The 22,021-nt window shown below is 38.6% G+C and overlaps 1 protein-coding gene across 2 annotated transcripts in view; it reads left to right on the top strand.

Annotated features, from left to right (window-relative positions):
- Positions 1-22,021, top strand: part of PKIA (protein kinase (cAMP-dependent, catalytic) inhibitor alpha) — a 45,342-nt gene that overhangs the window by 195 nt on the left and 23,126 nt on the right. Inside the window, exon 1 of one of the 2 annotated variants that reach the window (XM_010575865.1) lies at positions 17,319-17,415. The exons of the other annotated variant lie outside the window; for it this stretch is intronic. The gene's annotated coding sequence lies outside the window, so the exon portion shown is untranslated. Of the gene's footprint in view, positions 1-17,318; positions 17,416-22,021 lie in introns of those variants that run through there. 2 annotated transcript variants of the gene reach the window in all.

Below are 22,021 nucleotides of genomic sequence, written 5' to 3'. Positions count from 1 at the left end.
TGCCCGCGGCGAGCGCGGGGAAGGCCGGGCCGGCGGCCCGGGAAGAAGCCGCCGCGCTGCGTGCGCGCAGGGCAGGGTCTGGGGCTGCGCTCAGGCGGGTCGCTCCCTTCTCCTTCCTGCTGTGGCTCCCCCCAAAAGCAGAAGGGCTGCCCTCTCAGAAGCGCCACAGCGTTGCGTTTCGTCTTTGACGGCCGGGATGTGCGGTGGCTCGGTGCCAGCTGTCCGCTCAGCAGCCCGGGCTGCCTTCTTTACCCTTGCCAGAAGGGATTCGCTGGCGTGGAGGGGGCATTTCGTCGGTGGCGTAGCGGCGGGCGGGCGCGGAAGCGGGAAGGGCTGGAGGAGCACCGCGACAGGTGCAGGACCGCGCTGCGGGCTTCCTTCCTCCTGCTCCCTCCGGGCCGATGTGCGCTCCTCCCGTGGCGGGGAGGACATCGCAGGGCAGAAGGGCTTCAGGGGAACAGGAGCAAAAAAGGATGTCGTCTCATTCGCGTTCCTGGGTTTGGAAGTCGCTTCGCAGGAAACTAAAGGGAGAACCAGCCGTTATGCCAAAATGGATTCTGTTGACTTTTTCGGGGACTTCTGTCTGTGGGTTTTGCTGTTGTTTTTTTCCTTTTTCCATTTTTGTCATCTAGACAAACTAAATAGCAGCTAAATTCAAATGCCTTTGTTTGCTAAATGGAAGAATTAGTGAGTTGCTCTTCCTTCGTATCACCTGTAGAAGTGGAAAAACAAGAGTACCTGCAGCATTGTAGCTTGGCCGCTGACGTTGCACGCTGTTTGTGGTACGTACGCAGGTCTTAGCGCTAGGTGAATGGCCTTTTGGAATTGAGGAGGAGGGAAAAATCTGCCCGGGCTATTTCTCTGCCTGATATGCTGGTGATTTTTGGTTATGTTTTTCCTTTGTTCCACTCTAAAAAAGGTTGCTCTAAAGCAGGATTGTCAATACAGGAGGCTAGGGTTGGCGTGCAGAGGCAGATCATTAGAATGAGCACTATCTGCTTGTATAATGGCTAATGGCTCTATGCGGTTTGGTTTGGAAGTAAAAACAATGATTGTGCCTCTGGGAAGAAAGGGATAGGGTATTAATCTGTTCCTGCTGAAAAAAAAGAAGCAGGATATTGGAAGCTGAAGGTTATTTTATTCAATGTCTATTTACTTGTACGTTCATCTTAAAGGGTCCTGTTATCCTATGTGTTCACAGAGCAGCTCACACAGTTGTGGGATGCCCAGTTGTGGTTGAAGCCTCTGGTCACATGCTAGAGTGATAGAAGTAATACTTAGGGAGGTAACAGGCAGTTGATTGGCCTGTTGTCGTTATTTCAGGGAATTAATTAAATACATGTATTTGCCTCAGTACTGTTGCTGGGTACGCAGAAGGCGAACGATGGCTACAGGAAATGTGTATAGAAGACAGTTGAGGCTTCATAAGGCTGAAACAAAGAGTGACTGGTGAATTGCAGACAAATCATTGCTCTGGAACAGCCATTCAACTATGACCCAGTGTAAGCTTGTTGCTTTTAAGCACTCCATGGCACATCCAATGGACGCGTAGATAAAAATGTATGCGTACATCCAATGTATGCATAGCTAGAAAAAAAATCCCATTCCACCAAACCTGTGTCTTTCATTTACCAAATGTTTATTTTGTTCCTGCAAAACACTTGGGAGTCTGAGTATGACATCTCTACTGTTTTTTTCCTTTCTGGAATAGAGGATGGATGGCTGTCTCAGCGGTTGCAATCTTGTAGTCATTTGCTGATTTCTCCTCTAATTGCCTCTGGCTGGAAGAAGAAACTATGTAGCTGATTTCAGATACTTCTCCTATTAGTCCACCCGTTGTATATAAAGTCAATTTCTTCACTGAAGAGGGCATCAAGTAATGGTCTCCCATTCTGTTGTTGCAAATACAAAGTAGTATGAGTACTCGCTAATGCTGATGCAACATTAGCACAGTAAATTTAGCCATTTGTGCTTCCAGGCAAACCTAAATAATGTTTCAAAAGACTGTTGGCTAACATTTTTTAAAACAGTCTGGTGGCAGGGATGAAGGAGTTCGTTGACCAAGAGCCGTACGTTATCGTAGATGTGAATGTACATCTGATTAGTTTGACTCTGAAAAATTGAATTGCTTTTGTTTTTATCTTATGTGTACTCCAAAGACAGATGGTGTAATCATGTAAAATGCAAGAGTGCATGTGTCCACAGAAAAAAAATGGGTATCTAATGATCAGTGTGAATTTAATTCAATGGTGTAACTCATGTAAATCCACTTCCTACAGACTTCTCTCCCAGAACTCCTCTTCCTCCTTCTGTTACAGTAACTTCCATACCTCTGCCAAGCAAAGAAAAGCATCATTATTGTGGTTAATCTGGGGGCGACAGCCCCGCTGACTAGAAGAACAGCCTAGTTGGCCAGCTGGTTGATGCCAGACAGACTGGGTAGCAGCCGAGATTTAGCTGCCTTTTCCTCAGAGGGTCTGCTATTTTGAAACTCTGCATCTGGGTTAGTTCTGCAAATTTATAAGAGCTTAATTATCTTTGAGATTTCTAGGCCGCAGACAGCCTTTGAACCAGCAGGTTCATTTGACCAAATTTATGAGTAGGGGCCAGATGGGTCTGTTTGCGTAAGACTTGTTTCCTTAGGAGAACAAACTGGAAAACCCAGTAACCTTGAATGCACTTGAAGTTGCAGAGGTTTGATTTCACTTGTGGTCCTTTCCAAGAGCTGAAATGAAACAGTTCAGTTAATATATTTTCTATTATTATGAGCATGTTTAAAGCTGATGTTTCTAAGTGCTGTTTGAACTAGCTGAAATAACCGCATTCCAGAGCAAGCATGTAATTTTTCAGTTATGTTGTTACTAGGCTTTGAGTTGGATTATTTTCCCTGTATTAAGAATTCCTTAAAGAAAGGCTTGAGCAGGATGTGAGTGGACAGATATTATAAAGTGAACTTAAGACTATGTACTTCAGCATGTGCAAACAATCAAGAGTATTTTAACAGTAGTGATACCATTTTTTCTTCTGAAGAACAAATGTATTGACACTTTCCAAATGCATGCCCTTTATATGCAGTAGTTAACATTTCTAGGTGAGAAAAAATTTCCACCTGAGAAATAAATTCCAGGCATAGACTTAAACTTTGTCTCCGACTATGCAGATGGATTTCATGTTGGACTCTTTAATTATTGTCAATAGAAGATCTTTATGTGAGTGGCCAGTCAACTGCAAAGGTAGCAATTGTTAAGGAGAACTAAGAGTTTCATCCATTTATAATATATTAGTGGTGGGAACAAGACAGGCATTAATCATCTTTTTGTCTTGAATTTGACCTAATCAAGTAAGTCAGCACTTCACAACCCGGATAATGAGCCCCTGAGTTTAATATCTGAAATATGGAGATAGAAATGCAGAGTTCATGTATGCTTCTTACAAAACCAAGCTGATTTAAGCCTCTCTCTTGAAGAGGACTGCATGTGACAGCAACACCAGCATGAATCCATTTATATGTATTAGTTTCATGATGCAATGAGGACTATTTTCAAGAAAGTCTTCATATTGTATGCTCTTACAAAATGACTCTTTTGAAACAACATTATAAAAGAAAGGATCTGATTGTACAAGAAGTGTGCGCTTCCAGTATATATTTCCTGTCTTTAAATATAAACATATCAGAGGGGAAAGTAACACAAAATGGACTCTCTTATAGGAGGTTGATGCAAATGTCCCAGCCAAATGCCAGATCAAATAATTTTATTTTTCTTCCTTTATTTCTTATGGTAGAACCAATAAGATATGATAGTGGGTTTTGTCCTCCCTAACATACCAAAGATACGCTGCATTTCTGAGCTGGTCGCATTTCTGTGGTGGTAAAATGATTCCAGGGTATCTCTGCCCTTCTTCTCTGGGTGAACCAAGTATAAAACATGAACTCTGCAGAAGAGCTGCACTGGAAGAATTTCCGTGTCAGCTAGGGTATAGTTCTCTCTAGCAGAATTTGTTTTGTTTTCTAAACTTTATTCAAATTAATTTTAAAATTGGCTACACTGCTGTTCTTCAGCTTTACAGGACTCATGGGTGGCAATTTAACCTTCACTGTGTTCAGAAGTATGTTAAAGCAACTGGCTGGTCTTTGCACAATTATGCATACCTTTTTGCACTAATGTCTCAGTGATTTATCAGATGTGGTAGGCAAATAGGTCTAACTCCAACATACAATTTTAGTTTCTCTTAATTTGACTGCTTTTTTTGTCACATCTTTGTTCTAGAAACTGTTCCAAAAGACCCAAAGGTATATCAAAGTTATCTTGGCAGCTGTTAGCTAGCCTGTAAAATGTGCTGCAGCTTTAATGAGATCATATACATCTTAATATATCTATATAATTATATATATTATATAATATATATATTTGCTAACTATTCACTCATTTGCCTTCTACCTCCTACAGAATTTCCACTTACACATATGGTGAGTACATAACTGTGGTGAAACGATCTCACCACCTGTTGTTTTAAAATAGCACAGATACTTATTAATGGTCCTTCCATGATACTGTTTATAGTACATGTTAAACCTCACTTAAAATACTGTGGATCATATTGGTAAAGGATATTATTACTTCAGCAGCAGCCTTAAATTGGTTCCTGTTTAGCATCTCTACTTACTTATTATTTGTAGGTAGTAGAGAGGTAAACTTCATAGGACAGTCAAAGCTATGATGCTTAATGAGAAAGCTGTCAGTGAATCTTGTACAAGGTGTTCTGTGAAAATGACCACTGCTATTTGGGTAGCTGATCAACCCAAAGAACTGTAAAAAGTGTGAGTGCAAAAATTCTCTATGCTCAGAAGCCTTGAGCACAGTTGATGTGAACTCCCTTCAGGCCAAGGCTCAAAAGCAGAGTTTTCACACTTCAAAGCTAGGGAAAGTAAAGAAAGCAGAACTTGAGTCTTGATCAAGAATGTCTCCTAATAAATTTTTTTTCCATGGAAAAGTCAGTTCTAAACTGAAAATTAGGTAAACAAATATTCCATCAATTCCCTGTTTTCTTTGTCCAATCTAATGAGTCACTTGGATTCTCAACTTTGCTTTCAAAGAATTTCTAGAGTTCTCCCGAATATTTCTGGTCTGTAACTCTCTAGATTTGTCTTTACTTGTGTGGTTTTTTTTTGGTTTTTTTTTTTGTCTAATCTCATCAAAGTAGAAATTAAAAATGTACTGCTACTTTGAAATCATCTATCCACAAGTGGACCAAGAAAAATTCTTGATGTTAAATGGCAGTTCACTATCATTCTCACTTCACTGAGATGTAAATTTAAAAGGGCAATCAGGATAAACAGACTCTGCTGCTTTCAAACTTCCCAAGGTGCTTGCTTGAGGCATAGAAAGTTCTTGATATCTGCATGTTGCCAGTGAATTCCAAGAAAACACTATTATACACTGCAAAATATATATAACAAAAAAAGGAATGAAAGACGCGTTGTATTTAAGTTTAGGAAAAACTCTTAAGAACTATTAGGGTAAGTGTCTTTTTTGTTTGTTTTGTGGTTTGTTTTTTTTTTAAATGAAATACATATGGAGACTTTTTTTTTTCCTGTGGTGCATGACAGATGGCATTGGTTGGGTTTAGAATAGCTAGTAAATTAAATAATAGTTGTTCATGCTAGAACGGTGACTGTCAGATGCCTGTTCAAGCTGTATAGGACGGACAAAACCCTCTTCTTACTAGAAAAGCTGTGTGGCATATCATTATAGACATAGCCTGTAAGAATATAAATCTGCTATTAAAATAAGACCACTGGCAAAATTCTAGTAAAGGATGCTTAGAGAAGTAATGCATAAATTAAATGGAGTAATCATCTTTTGATACAGTCTCCCAGTGTTTGGTGCCCAGCATTGATTAGGAGTTCCATGAGCATGAAGTAATGTTTGTACTATTACATTTAATTGCAGAGGGTATCGTGTCCTCACTATATGTGTTTCGTTGATCTGATTTAGATTCTCAGCCTGTACAGTATCTTTGGCAGTTATATGATTCAGTGCATGTAGAGTGTTAAGGAAGTAAGTATCTTTGTTTTGCCTTAAAATTTGCTGCCTAATGATTTAGTTGGGGCCCCTTTTAATTGTCATGATGTGAGAAATGTTAAACAATTGTTTCCTTTTCAGTTTCTCATTAAATCAGTCATGATTTCGCACATCTATCACATTCTCTTTTTCCTCAAGAACAGTCATTTTGGTCTATTTACACTTTCTGTATACATAGATTCTATTCCATATCTGATTCGTTCTTTGTCACATTTTTATATACTTGCTGCAAATATATTTCTGATGTGCAATGGTCAGAACTTAGGAACTCTGTTTAGTAGCATGATAATTTCTATTTCTATTCCATTCCTTTCCCAGTTTCTTTTTACTGAACATATTTTTTCCAGTTACTAATTACATGTTTCATTTGGGCTGATCTCTTGTGTCCCTGTTAGGTTCATTTTCATTGTAGGTTCAGTACAACAATATGTTTGTATGCCTGGAAGGAACTCGTGCCATTAGCAGGAGACATAAAAGTTGATAGCTGGATGTCAAAAATGTGTATTTTAAATGTAAGAAAGAGCAAAGTGTAGTGTGTAGCCTTATAGAGCAAGGGAGATTCAGTCATAAACCCTTTGTTTTGCGTTACTCTTGTTCTAAAATAGTGGGGTGATGGCAGCTTTACTGATTTGGGCTAATGTTTGTGAGCTCAGACATGGCAAGCAGAAAATAAAAATGAATAGGATTTCTTAATGCATGTAAGAATTGGAGCATGTGAAAAAATTTCAGACTCTAAGAGGCAGGCATAATGTGAAACGCTAAAAAAAAACAAACTAAAAATAGACTGCTGCATTTTAAGTAATTGTTATTTGTAAGGTCTCATGGAGTCAAAGCGTGATAAGAGATGTGAACGGAGTATGCATGAATATAGAAGCTGTATGACTTGAAAAAGAGACATAGCTTATCAAAATTGATTACGGCATGCCTTAAAAGCCTAAGGAAACCACAGCTTTTTGTCAGTCAAGTAAGCCCATTTTATCATATGGTTTTTTATATACAGGCGACTAATATTTACATTCAATTCTTAGACAAACACCAAAGCCTTTTCCAAGCAGAATATTTATCCCAAATAGGGAGTCCTTTAAGTTATTCTGAATAGCTAGAGGTCTTGTTGAACCCCCCCCCCCCCCCCCCCCCCCCCCCCCAATGTGTTTATTTGCCTGCAGGGAGTTCAGATGTTAATCTGTTGAATGGCAGCTATAATATTATAAGGTAGTAAAGAATTGTATAATGCCAGTGTCATTTGCTCTGAGCGACAATGTGCAAAAATAATGCCACCACTGCTACGTGTCCTTTTAGAGTGTAATTTTTGTATCTATGCCTAATGTGGTACTACTAGGGCCTGACTAGGGAAATGGCTATATTCTCTTGAATTTTACAAAAGCACTGATAAATGGTGAAAAACATGTGCAAAGCCTTCACTCATCCCCAATGCATGCACAGAGCACCTCCAGAACAAATAAAGTTTGAATGGGTATTTATAGAAGATGAACATGATAGCTGTGCACCCAGAGGAACATAGATACTGTATAAGAAACTTAAGCATGTAACATCACTTCTTCACGGATGCTTGAGTATTCATTATATGTTCATGTAACAATAGGCTTTTAATATATAGAAAGCTAATAATGGGGAATGTTTTCATTAGTACATAAGGAAGCAAGTGCATGGAAATATTTTGCATGGTATGATGCATTAGCTAATTGTCACTGTAGAAGAAGATACTTATCAATTGTAAAAGTCTGCACATTTAGGCAATTGCTGTAGTGACCAAAGAGCAAGAGGAGGCATTTCTGTTATTCTCTTTTTCTCAGATACTGGGGAAATATATTATTTATGTAGCACCGTTCATCATGGAAGACCTCAAAACACTTTGCAGCACTTCCATTTTCATTGACATCATTTGCAAGTCAGGGCTGAAAGCTGTTATTTAAACATTGTTTTCCCACAGTGGTATAGCTGATAAGACTGCAGATCAGGGAGTTATTTATGCTAATCTCCAGAAAAAGGTACTGATTTCTGATGACTGCTGCAGCATGCTGAACCATGCTATTTCCTTCCAAGCAGAAAATTCTCTTTCCTATCACTTTTGTGCCTCATAGAAGCAATTTTTGAAGGTCATTCATCCGTTACAGACTGCAGTTCTGCTTCTTAAGCAGCGTTTCTAGTCGGACAACACACTATGCAAATGTTTTTTTGTGTAAGTTTACTAGATTCTCCAAGTCTACTCTTCGTTAACATTTCTGTTCTTCCATCTCCTCTACCCTTCTTGGTCTGTCTAAGCCAGGCACTGGTACTGATTTTGCAAGTATATTTTTTTACGGAATTTTGTCAGTAAGTAAAATTTTTCAGTTTATAGTTGAGTCTCTCTTGATAGCACGGTATTTTATTGTTGTGATTTGACCCCAGCCAGCAACTAAGCACCATGCAGCTGCTCACTCACTTCCCCCCCACCCAGTGGGATAGGGGAAAGAATCAGAAGGAAAAAGGTGAAACTCGTGGGTTGAGATAAGAACAGTTTAACAGAACAGAAAGGAAGAAACTAATAATTATAATAATAACAATAATAAAATGACAAGAATAATAAAAGGATTGGAATATACAAAACAAGTGATGCACAATGCAGTTGCTCACCACTCACTGACCGATGCCCAGTTAGTGCCCGAGCAGCAATCCACCCCCCACAGCCAGCTTGCCCCAGTTTATATACTGGGCATGATGTCACATGGTACGGAATACCCCTTTGGCCATTTTGGGAAAGCTGCCCTGGCTGTGTCCCCTCCTAACTCCTTGTGCCCCTCCAGCCTTCCTGCTGGCTGGGCATCAGAAGCTGAAAAATCCTTGACTTAGTATAAACACTACTTAGCAACAACTGAAAACATCAGTGTGTTATCCACATTCTTCTCATACTGAATCCAAAGCATAACACTATGCCAGCTACTAGGAAGAAAATTAACTCTATCCCAGCTGAGATCAAGACATTTATAAATATGTTTATACATTTATTTGGAGACTAAGAGTGCCTACCTTAAATGCATATGATTTCTTAAGCAAACTACAAGGCAGAATTCTAGAAAAAAGAAAACTTTAGCATTATTCTGGGGTCAGCATCCAAGTGACTGCTTATCTTCTTGTGGTGGTATGTTGCATTAATTTCCTACTACAGTGGGAGGAATAAGTGCCAAAAACATTGCAAGTTTCCCCTGCTTTCCAGGCTGTGTGATCTGAGCCAATTACTGAATGTCGTGTCTTCTTTGAGCCTCAGGCAGCACCTGAGCACCTCGTTTTGGTGTCCAGGCGTGCTTTTGGCAAGTAAGCTCTTCTATACAGCTCCTCCTGAGAGGAGCAGTTGCAGGTGTTTCTGTGCTTAGTAGTGATTCATTACACTCTCCTCTCAGGGCTGGTCTTCAGCATGTCCTTTCATAATTCTTTCCTTGTACGAATTTTGGTGACAAGTATGGGGGTTTTGAGGGGTTTTGTTTGTATCAGCAGGATCAGAGTTGCAATCTTTGCTTTAAGTTAAACAGTGTCTGTGAATAAGGCTGAGCACTAGAACAGTTTCATATAAGAGTGTTAAACTGTTGCCAAATATTTTGGTACATTTTTGGCTTGTGTCAATTCTGAACAAGTCTAAAACTTGGTCTGGGAATTGTTGTGGGTTACCTGCCATTTCCCAGTAGGTAATGTGAATGTTGTTTAGAAAATAAATTCTCTTGTTAGAAGCCTTATAGTTTACTTGACTTTCCCTTGATGTGGTTGCTGTTAAGGCAGACCAGATTTTCAGCCAATTTGTCTGGCTTTTCTCTGTTCAAACTGATGAAAACAGTGGAAGCTTTCTATGCATCCTGCGAGATCTGTCTTTCAACTGATATTCCTTCTGTGACACTCTTCTTGAACACTTACGTGCTTCATATCTGCCGATTGTTCTGTTGAAGAACTTCAACTTCCCATCCCCCTTTCTGAAGTGTTCCTGTTCTGCTCAGAGAGCAGTAATTCCAGTGAAGTGTTCTAATTTATCTCTATTCTCTGAGCACATTTGAAGGCCTTGTCAGGGAAGGCAGATATACAGAAATAATTTGGAGTATGATGGCTTTCATAGTAACGGTTGTAGAGGCTTTCAATAGTTTTACTCTCTTCATGTGTTTATTCTGTGTTAAGGTGTGATGTGAAAATCCAAGAGAAGTTATAGTTTAGCACCTCAATTTTGTTGATTCTCCCTATGTAGTGGTAATTTATGTAAGTAATTAACATTCTGATAACAGTGGCCAAAATACTAGGCTTTTATTTTCACCAAGGGTTGTCTCTCTTAAGAGATTCTTGCGTAAGGACATAGATGTGAACAGGTTGGAAAGGATAACATAAATAGGAGTTAACTGTCACCAGAAGAATGGGAGGGTGAATCTAGTGAGGGTCTTTCTGGATAAGTCAATTATAGGACTTAAAACTTATTATTTGTATATGCATACTAATGTTGATGTGTCAGTTTTTTGTCCTGTGGGTAAGTTTTTCCCTCCTCATCCACACAAAGTGCCTTCTCTGTGGAACTAATGAGTGCAAGACCAATATGAGGGAAGAAGTAGCTCCTTTTATAAAGATTAGTAATAGCAAAATTTTATTAACCAAAAGTAAAGGTAGCTGTGATCTCTACTCTGAACTTTTCCTATCCTTTTTCTTTTCTGCCTGTATATGTATTTGGGTGGTAGTCAGGTGCTTCTGTTTTATAGTTTGGGCATAAAGACTTCTTATAAATTGAGGAACAAAGGCTTCTGTGTTGGGTTTTTTGTTTTGCTTTTCTTTTAGGTTCCTACTTTTCTCTCCAACTAGCCAGCTCATTTAAAGCTAAAATCTTACCCTTGGCATGGAGGCTGTTTGTATTCAATCCAGCTGATGTATCACTAAATGAAAAAGTATTCAGGGAAGCATGAAAAGATTCTGTAGGATTAAATAGCAAAGCATACAGGTTTATTCCATGCAGGAGCAGCCTTTGAAAGCTAAAAGCAAGCTAAAGAAAGAGGCATTAATTGTGGGAAGTTAACATGTAAAATGGGAATCAGAAGAGAAGATTCTTAAAATCCTTTCAGCTACTGAAAGCATTGAATCAGAGGTCTTCAGTTTACAAATGATCAAGTACAAAAAGAGATAGAAAAGAAGCCTATTAAGGCGAAAGAAAAATTGTTGAAGTGGCTGTTATGTACCTCCCCATAATCAGCTGTCTGTGAAAAGGGTCTCTTCTCTCCTACCCTTGAGTGTGGTTTTAGGCATATTTGACCAGAATTATTGGTTATTTAAGGTGGTATGGATGACATCTGAGAGTGAGACAGATGAAGTCAATATCCATGTGCTTCTATAAATAAGGAAGATTGCAAGCAAGGCCTTGCTGAATGCTGGCTTGTCTGTTAACTGAAAGGACAAACTATTCACAAGTTTAATTCAAGTCGTCTTCCTTCAAGTGCTTTATCATTCAAAACCTAACCAAAGCAGAACATAGGTCGCTTTCTCTTTATGTCTCTCCTTCCCTATTTACTGACTGCTTCAATTGCTTCACGTAGAACTTAAGGAAAACGCATTCGGGCTTTTGTAGTCATTTGCTTGGTTTCATCTGGGTAATCTGCACACAACTATATCTGACAATAACCTGTTGTTCCTGAAGGATCCTTTGTCATCCTCTGAAAATCCTTTTGTCTCTGAACACAAGAGGAATAAACCGAGACTGGAATAAGCTCTAAAATGCCAAGCTGAGTGCCTCACCATCTGCACTTGGATCATACACAGCACACCTACTTGGACTGTGCACAAGTACATGTCCTTTCCATGGAAACTGCAACGGTGATGCAGAGAATGGGAATGCCTAGGTCTCATCCTGACATTTAATCATGACAAGTCTGCAAAGTACTTGTGAAACATGCAACTTGAACGTAACCAGGATCTCTTTTTTGGTCTCACTGACTGGCATGTTTTGCTGCTTTTTCTACAGGCAAGCATTTTGGGGAGCTGATTCGCATCTCAAAATGACAGAAGCTACTCTACTACCTGCACTGAGCAATACTCTAGCCCTTTTATTTGCTGGAGCAGCTCCAGCAGGATCTATCAGACAATAATGCCTTAGCCCTAGCCTTCTGCTGAAAATACCTGTTTTGGCAAGTAGTTTCTATTTTCACAATTGCTTGGAAGAGGATGTGCTTGGTGTTTTCTCATCTATCTGAAGCAGAAGGAGAAGTACATACTTACACATATGAAGCTTGTCTCAACATGCAAATTTTCTGCCAGGTGCTGTGAGGAAGCTAAAATGGCTTTACTTCAAATAACCCATTTCAGAAAGTAAGTAGTTTACCAGCTTGTCCTTTGTAGTCTTCACCATTTGAAGTACCTTTCTGACAAGATACTTCACATAACCACAGAAATAATTTTGACTCCTTCCTCAAGCTTCTTAGGTGAAGACATAGGCAAGAAAGAGTTTTTATCTCCAAGGGAGATTTTTCTACAAGCCTTTGATGAAGTCCACTTATTTCTGTGGCCCTTCTATGGCATCCTTCTCATCTTCTAATGACATCTGTGACAAATCTGCTAGTCTGTTTCTGTTGCTATGCTTATATAAGCTACCAAAAAGGGTGGAGTTTGTTTGTTCCACATTGTTGGGTACAATTTGCTCAAAAAAACACCCAACAGTGCCACCCAAATTTAAAGTAAACTGTTCACCATTCCTTCTTCCATGCTCCTGTACTCTTCACTGAATATTTTGGAATAGCAAGGAAATTACAGGAGTCAAAAGAAAGCTAATATAATATATTTTATAAAAAAGGATAAATATAATAACTTAGTTACCAAGGTCTATTGATGTGATATGAATCCCAGGCAAAACAGTAGAAAAAGCAATATACTTTTCACTTATAGCTTTGGAGGACAGCTTTATAATGAATGCAAATCACTGATGGTTAATGAAAAAAAGATCCTGTCAAAGAGACCCTGATGTGCTGGCTTTATACATTTTGGAGGTTATAAGTTTGTCTAAAGGAAATCAGCTTAATAGTGTATTTTACTCAGTGAAAACTGAAGTTAATGCTATTTGATGTCTGCCAACTCAAACACCTCTTGTATGTTACCTGCCACGTTTGCTAGTTAGTTCTAGACGCCAGGCAACACGGTGGTAGACAGTTACAGCAGAACATATGATGTGTTAAGTTCATACCTATGTCTTACCCACTGGAACTTCTTTGTACCTGTCACATAGGTGTGATGAATGTCTTCCCAACTCATTCATGGTGGTGTTCAGATCAGTACCGGCCCAGACTGTAAGCAGCTACTTCTGGATTCACTGCGAAAAGGTTTCTAAAAGATGGAGTAGTTACAAAAGTCTTACCTGCTCAGAAAATACAGATATGTATCTATCTGACAACGAGTATCTATCTGACAATGAGTATCTGGTTTTCCCTTTCTTGCTCAGTCTCTGCAATGGTTTGCAGTATTTGTGGGTGTTCTCTTACCTTTCTCTCTCCTCCCTGACCTCCCCTGACACCAAGAAAGAAAAGCAAGGGGGAAACTTTTCTACAGTAGAAAGTAGAAAAAGAATTCAGAAGTGCTCTAAAGAAATCTGGAGAGCTACGTGATTTCATACAGCTTCCATATTTTACCAATGGAAAAATTTGTTTTCCTGTTGATAACTTAGCTTGACACACAAACTTTCAATCTTTCTCTTGAAATAAAACTGTGAAACCAAAGAAATACAAATTAAGTTTACTTGTTCAAAAGTGTCTGTAGTCAGAATGTTGTTTAAATATAGCACATTTGTCAACAATACTGTAAAATACCTCTTCATAAGGCTCACTAAGCATGTTTGTTAGATGAATTCAAAGACAGCACAAAGAGGATTAAGAGTTCTCCCAGGCCATCTTAAAGACCTGTATGACTATTGCTTTTTTGGCTGTTTATATGTAATGCATCTGTCTTCATGTTCATTGCAAATTTACCTATTAAATCCTCCAAAATGATCTTTTTTTTTTCTGGAAATCTGGCAAACTGTTGAAACGCTGAAACTGTGCATTTCTGTTTCTTTCCATATGACTCATCACTTTGTTTGCCTCATTTAAATGTTTTACACCTCATTAATTCCTTGTGGTTACATTGTGTGTCTTGGTTCTTTCTACTTTGTTTGTACTGGACAATACGAACTTTGTTTTATTTGGTTTTGGGTTTTGGTTTGGTTTTGTTTGTTTTTTTTCATTTTGAACTTTGGTACAGTCTGTTCTGTTACAGCTCCTTGTTCCATCTACAACAGGGTAAGATTCTTCCAGACATCAGCATGTTGCCTAAAAATCAAGAGGGGGGCTTAATGTCACATTATCTTCCCTACTTCTCTTGTAGTAGATATAATGAAGACTTGACTGCTGTGAAAACAGAAGACTGCCAGCTGTGCCATATGCATGTTATCTATTAGCATGAAGAGAACCTCTTGTATAAGTTGCAGTCAGAGGATGCTGACTGGGTCTTTCAAATTAATTATTGAAAATGGCATGAGAAACACAAGATGAAGAAATGCAAAAAAAGGTCACCAATTATAATGAGTAAGATCTTTTGAGGAGTCTCTGAGAAGCAGCTTTTAAAGATATAAAACAACAACAACACAACAAAAAAAATCCCTCATTTATAAACTACTTGTTTTTCAGTGCTGTAGCCAGAACTCCATATGAGTTACCTTTGTAGAATCCTTTGTCTTCAGCCTCTAGCAGTTCCAGCTTGCTCTGTTCTTGTACCCCTCCCCTTTCTTTCTGTTTTCTCTCAAAGGACAGATGTGAAGGTCAGCTCTGTGCTCTGGACCATATGTCTGAGTATTGCTTCATAGTATACATCTATTGCTTTTTTTCCTAGCTTCTTTTACAAATTCATAGTTTAAAAACAAACTCCCTCAAAGGCTTTAAAAGTTCATAATTACAATATACTAATGAGGAAACCTTGCTGCAAAAATGCATTATGATGTTGTTTTTTCCAGATGCTGCTAACAGATGGAATTTCTTACTGTTTTTTTACTTTACTACTTCAAAAATTGATTTTAAGATAAGGTCTTATTTCAATGCCTGCTGACCCTGTGTATTCCTAAGGCCTTCTTTTGTGTGCTGGTTTATAATGGAGATTATCGTTCTGCCTCCTGTAGTATGCTACCCAGCTTGTAGATAAGATGTACATGTAAGACTTTATTAGGTAGAGTAAGTAGATGTGTTAGTAGCAAAATACATAGCAGTGTTTCTGTTTCAGCTATCATCAAGCTCAAGGCCAAAGAATGTGTGTTCTTGCAAATGTAGGAGTTAATGTGCAAATCTTCATCTTCTCTTGAGAAATTAAATATTTTTGACTGTATAGGTAGAATCTGATGAGAATTCAACCAGTGAAAATTCTCCAGTAAAGTTAATTAAAGCTGGTATCCTGAGAACGCTTTGCATTAATTTTGTATCAGATTATACTTCTACTTTCTGCAACCTTAATTAATCAAATCTTAATGGTTACTCAATCTGTAGCACTGTTTTGGGCTTAAAAAATATCAAGGGGCTTGTTCCTAATTGAATATTGGTATCTGGGGAGTGGAGGAGTAGATATGGTCCACTTTTCCAAAGGGGAAATAGACTCTGAAGTCTGAGCAGGGGGAAGAGAAGGAGGTAAAGGGTGGCTTGTCCTTCAGGACAAGAAATGGCAGCAGAAGGCAGACAGCAAAGTAATTAACAGGTCTTTCTCCAGAAGAGAAGGTGGCCGTCACTGTGCCTAATCACACAGTCTGTAATTTAAAACATGCTGTCTTGATCTCACAGTTGGATCTTTCAGTGCCTGGTTCATGCAGGCAGTCTGCTTAAGTTTTAGGCCTGTGAGCAGCTATCTAGGTAGTCCTTGCCTGAGACCACAAGCTGAGAGGACAGATTGCCTTGTGAAGAGTTAAAACTCTCATCCTTTGTGGATTAGTGTTATAGATTAATCCTTTATAGATTAATCGCTTTGGCCTGTAATGTTAACGTTTTGAATTGTACCAGGATATGAAGGAGTATCAACTTTAGTCTAAACCTGTGCTCTTATCCTCCAGCAAGTAGAGAGCTAAAATATGATTTTATAAACTCTGTGCATGTGTGATTAAAAGGAAAATATCTAGTTACTTGTATTTAATATATCAGTTACAAGCAAGTCTAGAGTAGGCCAAACTAATGTCAGGTAATCATCTTGTCAAGACTCAGTTGTGTGTGTAAGTTGAGGGCTGTATTTCACCTATGACATGGTGATAGTGACAACTTTTAAAACTCACTAGTTAAACAATGGAAATTTATTTTTTAACTCACTAGTTAAACAATGGAATTAAACAATGTTACTGTCATCCAGTACCCTTTGTTTCTACAGTGCTTTTAATGAAACTGGACTCTTGAGCCAAGAAAATATCTGGGAACTACATGTACCTTTTAGGAGACTGAATTCAAGACTGTTAATCTTTCCTATTTTATTTAGAAACTATAAGCATCTAGAACTGCTGGCCAGACTCTTTCTACGTGCATACCATCTGTCTCCCACCTAGGACTGTTTATGATCTGGTAACTAGGACTCTCGGATCCTAAACTCACTAAGAATGAGGCAGCAGTGTGCCATTGCGGTCATTGGGACCGGTGGGTACAAAAGGGATATTGACACACCAGCTCAAGTTTAGTGGAGGCTACCAAAACCATTATGAGGCTGGAGCACATGATGTACAAGCAGGGACTGAAGGAACTGGGTTTGTTCAGTGTAGAGAAGACACTACAAGGAGATTTAACTGCATTACCCAAGGAGGGTTATGGAGATGAGGTAGACTTTTCTTGGAGGTGTACAACAAAAGGGTAGGTGGCAATGGTCACAAGTTGCAATGAGAGAAATTCCAACTACATGAAAGGAAAATCTTTCACTGCAAGAATGGAATAGCACTGGTACAGGTTGTCCAAAGTGCCTGGGGAACCTCCATCCTTGGAGATACTCAAAATTGATCTGGAGTCCCTGAGTAACAAGACTGAAGTTTAAAGATAGCCTAGCTTTGAGCAAGTGGTTGTTGGACTTGGTAGCCTCCAGATGTCCCTTCCAGCCCAAGTTTTTCTACGATTCAAAGAGATCTGTTGATTTACTAGGTGTGCCCATATAGACCTATCAGTCCTGACTCAGGGTCAGAGTTTAACTTAATAGCTTCTGTGTGGAGATGGGGAAGAAGAGAATCTCATTGCTCATCTTCCATAGAATAGCCTCATGTGAAGGAAGGAGGAGACCTGGACTCCAAACTGTCCTTGACCTCAAGGAACCTGAAACCATGTCCAAGCAGAGGACAGAACCACCAGTATAAAAGGTATGTTGAAACTGGTTTATTGTGTACAAGCATAATTGCTTTCCTTCTGGTCCTGTGCCTTTTTGCTGACAAGAGGATGCCTGACTCTGCAGTCTTACGATTTGTGTGCTGAAAAATAGGAAGCCTCCACTCCTAGGTCATGCTCCTTAGATTATTTTTGTTGTTTTTAGTTGACTTTGGAGTAAAATATATGAGCAGTTCTGGAAGTCCTAGCTGTCGGTGTTATGCACAAGACAAGCTTTTCTGTCGCTCAGTGCTTATTTAACAGGAATAAGCTGATCTAAGATCACGCAATAGACAGAGCTTCAGTTAGACCTGCCCCACAGAAAGTGTCCAATTGCAGCAGAATAATACTCAAGTGCCAAGACGATATGGTTCTCAAACTTCTACGTGAGGAACAGAGCTATGGCAAGCTGGTGTTTTCCTGAACCTGTAAGACATGACCATAGTGTTCTCTGTGAAGAGATTGCTTCTGTTTTCTGTACGCTGCCACACAAAGTGAAATTCTCACTAAGAAAATGAAATGCAAACCAAACAAGCAATTCCATATTTAGGTGTTAATGAGTTTGTCATTGTTTAATGTACCTTACTCTGGTGCAGAAAAACACAGATATGTGACAACAGGCATTGCAAACTAAACCTATGCTTCTAGCAAATCCACCCACATAAAAAATTATTCAAGAAAAGCTCCATCACGTGCTGAAATCTGTGAAATGTAAAGCAACCCTGGGAAGTATATTAATTTAAATTAATAACTGTATATCATTCAAATTGTACTGGTATGGGACAAGAAACAACAGAAATCAAGCAAAGAGTGTAGAAGTTAATTATTTTGTTGGGGGTTTCTGCGTGGTTCTTTTGTGAATGTTGTCAACACTGCTCCTGGAGACCTGGTAGCTTCCTCTACTGAAATATATTTACTTTCAACAACTGCTGGTATTGTTCCTAGTGTCATAACATGAAGTAATCTCTTTATATAGAGCACAGGTTTTTTGTCTAATCATCCTGCACTACTGTAGTTTAACTTTGCTTTTGCCTATTTATAATTCTTGCTTTATTACAACAAAACTAGCATAGGATTATAGCTGCTAAATTCTATGCTGATCAATTTGGTATTAACCATGATCAACACAATATTTTTGACACTTCTTGACAGCAAATAAAAATAGCCTTGCAACATAGCATGTTTTTGTCTTTGCGTATTTTAAGGAAAAAGATATTCAGCCTTATAATAGTATACTGAGAGTAATTTTCTTAATGAAGCACGTGAAGCTACTTATTCTTCTAGATGTACCTCATCAGCCTTTTGTTTCTAAGAAAGAACCTTCTCCTTATCTAGTATCAAGCATGGTTCTGTCTCTGGAGCTCCTCTGCCCTATTATTGTTGTTTTAGAGTGCCCAAGATTAATAGGAAGAATGTGGAAGAACGAACCTAATATGAAGCTGAACAGAGCAAAAATTGTCTTGAGTCGTAAGGTTTAACTCTGAAATACTTGATTGTTACTGTTGTAACATCTAAAAGACATAACACTATGCAGCTTCATAAAAACTTTATGCAGTAACGTTAGAGCTCACTGGAGTATTTGATTACATGCTTAATAATCAGACTAAAACAGTTTGCCTTTGTTGGCAATGTAATCACCATCTGTATTTAATCAAATTAGAGGTGGTGGATTGTTTTGTTCAGTTTATCTGGGGTTTGGGGTTTTTTTGTGTGTGTGGTGGTCTTTTGGGGTTTGTTTCTTTTTTCTTCAAGTTATCATTTAACCAGAAAGTTGGCTGAAAATGTTTCAAATAAGCTTCATTGGGTAAGAAGCATTTGTTTGGTGTTGTGTGTGATGAGTGGGGGAGGTGTGGTTGTGTTTTTCCTGTGAGTGTGGGGGTTTTGTTTGTTTGTTTTTTAAAAATAAACGAACCCCATTCTTTCTGCTTATATTCCTAAGGTGAATATAGTGTCTGCCTTTTCCTGTGCTACTGTTTTTTGTCATGAGGATGGCATAGCTCTTCATTTTAATCCTGTCTTCAAATAATATTGTCTTTCAATTGTCAGACTTGGAGAATCTGCATACCTTTACACCTTCTCTGTAGTCCAGTTGTTTGTTTAAGAAAAGGAAAAAAAAGCCCCTTCTGTTTTATTCTTTAAAAAGGGAGTCCCCTCCCTTTTTATTCTTTTGTGGGGAAAACTTTGAATATGTTTGGGTTTACTTTCTGTTGAACCCATTAGCTTTGGTAGTCTCTTAAATGGTATACTGAGGTATGCCAAAGAGGAGAATAATTTACTTAAAAATAGCTTTAATGGACCTAAAAATCATCATGTTATGTAATGTGATGTGTATGGAGTTTCAGGCAAATAGCCAAATTCCCTTTGACTTTACAGATAAGTTTGCCTCATTTGGCATACAAGTCAAATGGCTAAAAGATTTGTAGTGATTCCCAAAAAGCATCTTGGCACATGTAGATCACTGCTGTGTGGATACAAATGTGTTATTCCAGTAATGACATCATGCAAAATAGCTCTGTGGAAAGGAGGGGACATGTGTCAAGACATGTGGATTCAGCAGTGCTTCACACAAGTGAAGTGCCTGGAGTGTGTGAGTCTTCATCCAAAGGTCAGCTCTGGGGAAATAGTTTTCCATTTCAATTAGCCTTTCAGATTCTTGGGTTTGGGTTTTGGTTTTTTTTCAGTGTTTTGCATGTTTAAACTTTTTTAAAAGTTTATATCTAATAATTAACAATAGAATAAAATATTTAAAATTTTAATTGATTTTAATATTCAAGTATTAATATTTGAATAATCCCTGTAGGGCATTAAGCAAGAAGAGTGGAAGAATACAAAAGGGGGAAAATACTGCTTGATTCTGAAAGTCATACTTAAACATATTCCTGACAAAGGGTTAACAAGCAATTTGTTTAGGGGGAGGAGGAGCATTTTGGAAAGAAAGATTTAGAACAGAAAGACACTGAGGCTGAGCAGGGTATGGTTAAGATCTCTCTTATCTGAATGTTATTTCACTCAGACTGTGCTGAAAAGCTTTTCTGAAATGAAGACACTTCTTGTCTTTCCATTTTTAGTTCAGCTCTGATTTCACTGGAGTCTGTGATGAACACAAATATGGAATATTTTCTGTTATGCAAATATCAGTACTATTTGTTTGAAAATACTGGTGCTGTTTCTATTGGATCATGAGGAGGTTGTAGGTATAAGGTATGTAATAGCAATGGAAAATTTTGTTCAAGGGAAGGGTAGAAAAGATCAGTTTTCGTGATTGGGGTGGTAAATTTCAAAGATACTGCACTAAAAGTTAAAATTTACTTACCTGAAGGTTGCCTATGAAGCATATGTTCAGTGAAGCTTTTAATCCATTGTAAATAGTCATGTTAGAAAATGTGGGCATTAATTGCTTAGTAGTAAAAAGAAAAATGTCTTTATCTTCTCACACACCCCCTCCCCCCCGCCCCGCTTTCTTCCCTTGATGTTTTTTACAGTATGGGTGAATTTCTGACTCAGCTGAAATCACAGAGATTTTTTCATCAACTTAAGTCTTGAAGTTTGCACTATATCTTCAAATTTCATGGGTGGTGTCCTACATTTCAACATTACATTAAGTCAACTTTTCAGAAGTGATAAGAGGCTTGGGTTTGTTAGTTTATTTCACTACTTATCCCAAGATACTTTTTAAAAAGGTTAGTTCTTAGTAATTTCTGAAGCATGAGGTACTTTGTAGTATCTTGTGTTGGTCACCTGAAGCTAAAAATATGAGTTTCTACATACTGTGTTCATTCACCCAAACTTGGCATGTTACTTGCATATGGGCAAGTGGCTTAGTTTTACCTACTGTTCTTGTGGAGTACTTACTTTTTAAACAAGCTAATCAATGCTTAGAGTAAACCCACAAACAAACATGTCACCTCTTGCAACGTGCTTGCATCCTTGGCACTTCTTGCTCTTCTGAGAGGCATTAATTCAGCTGCATAATGTGGTGCGATCTTAAAAAAACTTGTAATTTTGTTTCTATAGTGAATGCTTTCTTGGAAGTAGCCTATAGGCTCAAAAAGCTGGTATGTACTTCTCTGCCTTTCTTGGTACAGAAACCTAAAAATGTCAAAGCTAATCTCATGTTTAAGTTACTTAAAATCACAGAGAAAGGATTCCTTGTCCCCTCTCATGTAAAACAAGGGCTTCACTCTTGGGGAAAAAGGTGTTGTTTCTGGTGTCTATAAAAGTCATGGCTACAGTGATCATGATCTTTGAGACCACTGAGGTTTTTTTTGGTCTGTGATAGTAAAGACTGGTGAGTAGAGAATAGTGCCTTATTATCTCTCTCTCTCGTGGTTTTAACACACTTGCCACATAGCCTTTGCTTAGAAAGAGACTGCCTCATATCAGCTGTGAGGTATCAGGGACACGTAACGGATGAGATCATCACGTGCCTGTGATATCCCAGTCTTAAGTGAAGGAAGGGCAGTCTCAGCAATTACTGAAGTTTAAGGAAGACACTGGAAAGCACAGTAAGTGCTTCTCCTGGCCATTTATATCCACGTAGTATCTTATGATGAATATGAGTTTTATCGGTGGGTGTACCTGGTGTTGGTGCCCAGGTGTCGG

The sequence above is a fragment of the Haliaeetus leucocephalus genome, unplaced genomic scaffold (genome assembly GCF_000737465.1).
Source record: "Haliaeetus leucocephalus isolate CR32 unplaced genomic scaffold, Haliaeetus_leucocephalus-4.0 Scaffold506, whole genome shotgun sequence".
NCBI lineage: Eukaryota > Metazoa > Chordata > Aves > Accipitriformes > Accipitridae > Haliaeetus > Haliaeetus leucocephalus.
The sequence above is the reverse complement of the archived record's forward strand: the minus strand, read 5'-3'. Positions and strand labels throughout refer to the sequence as shown.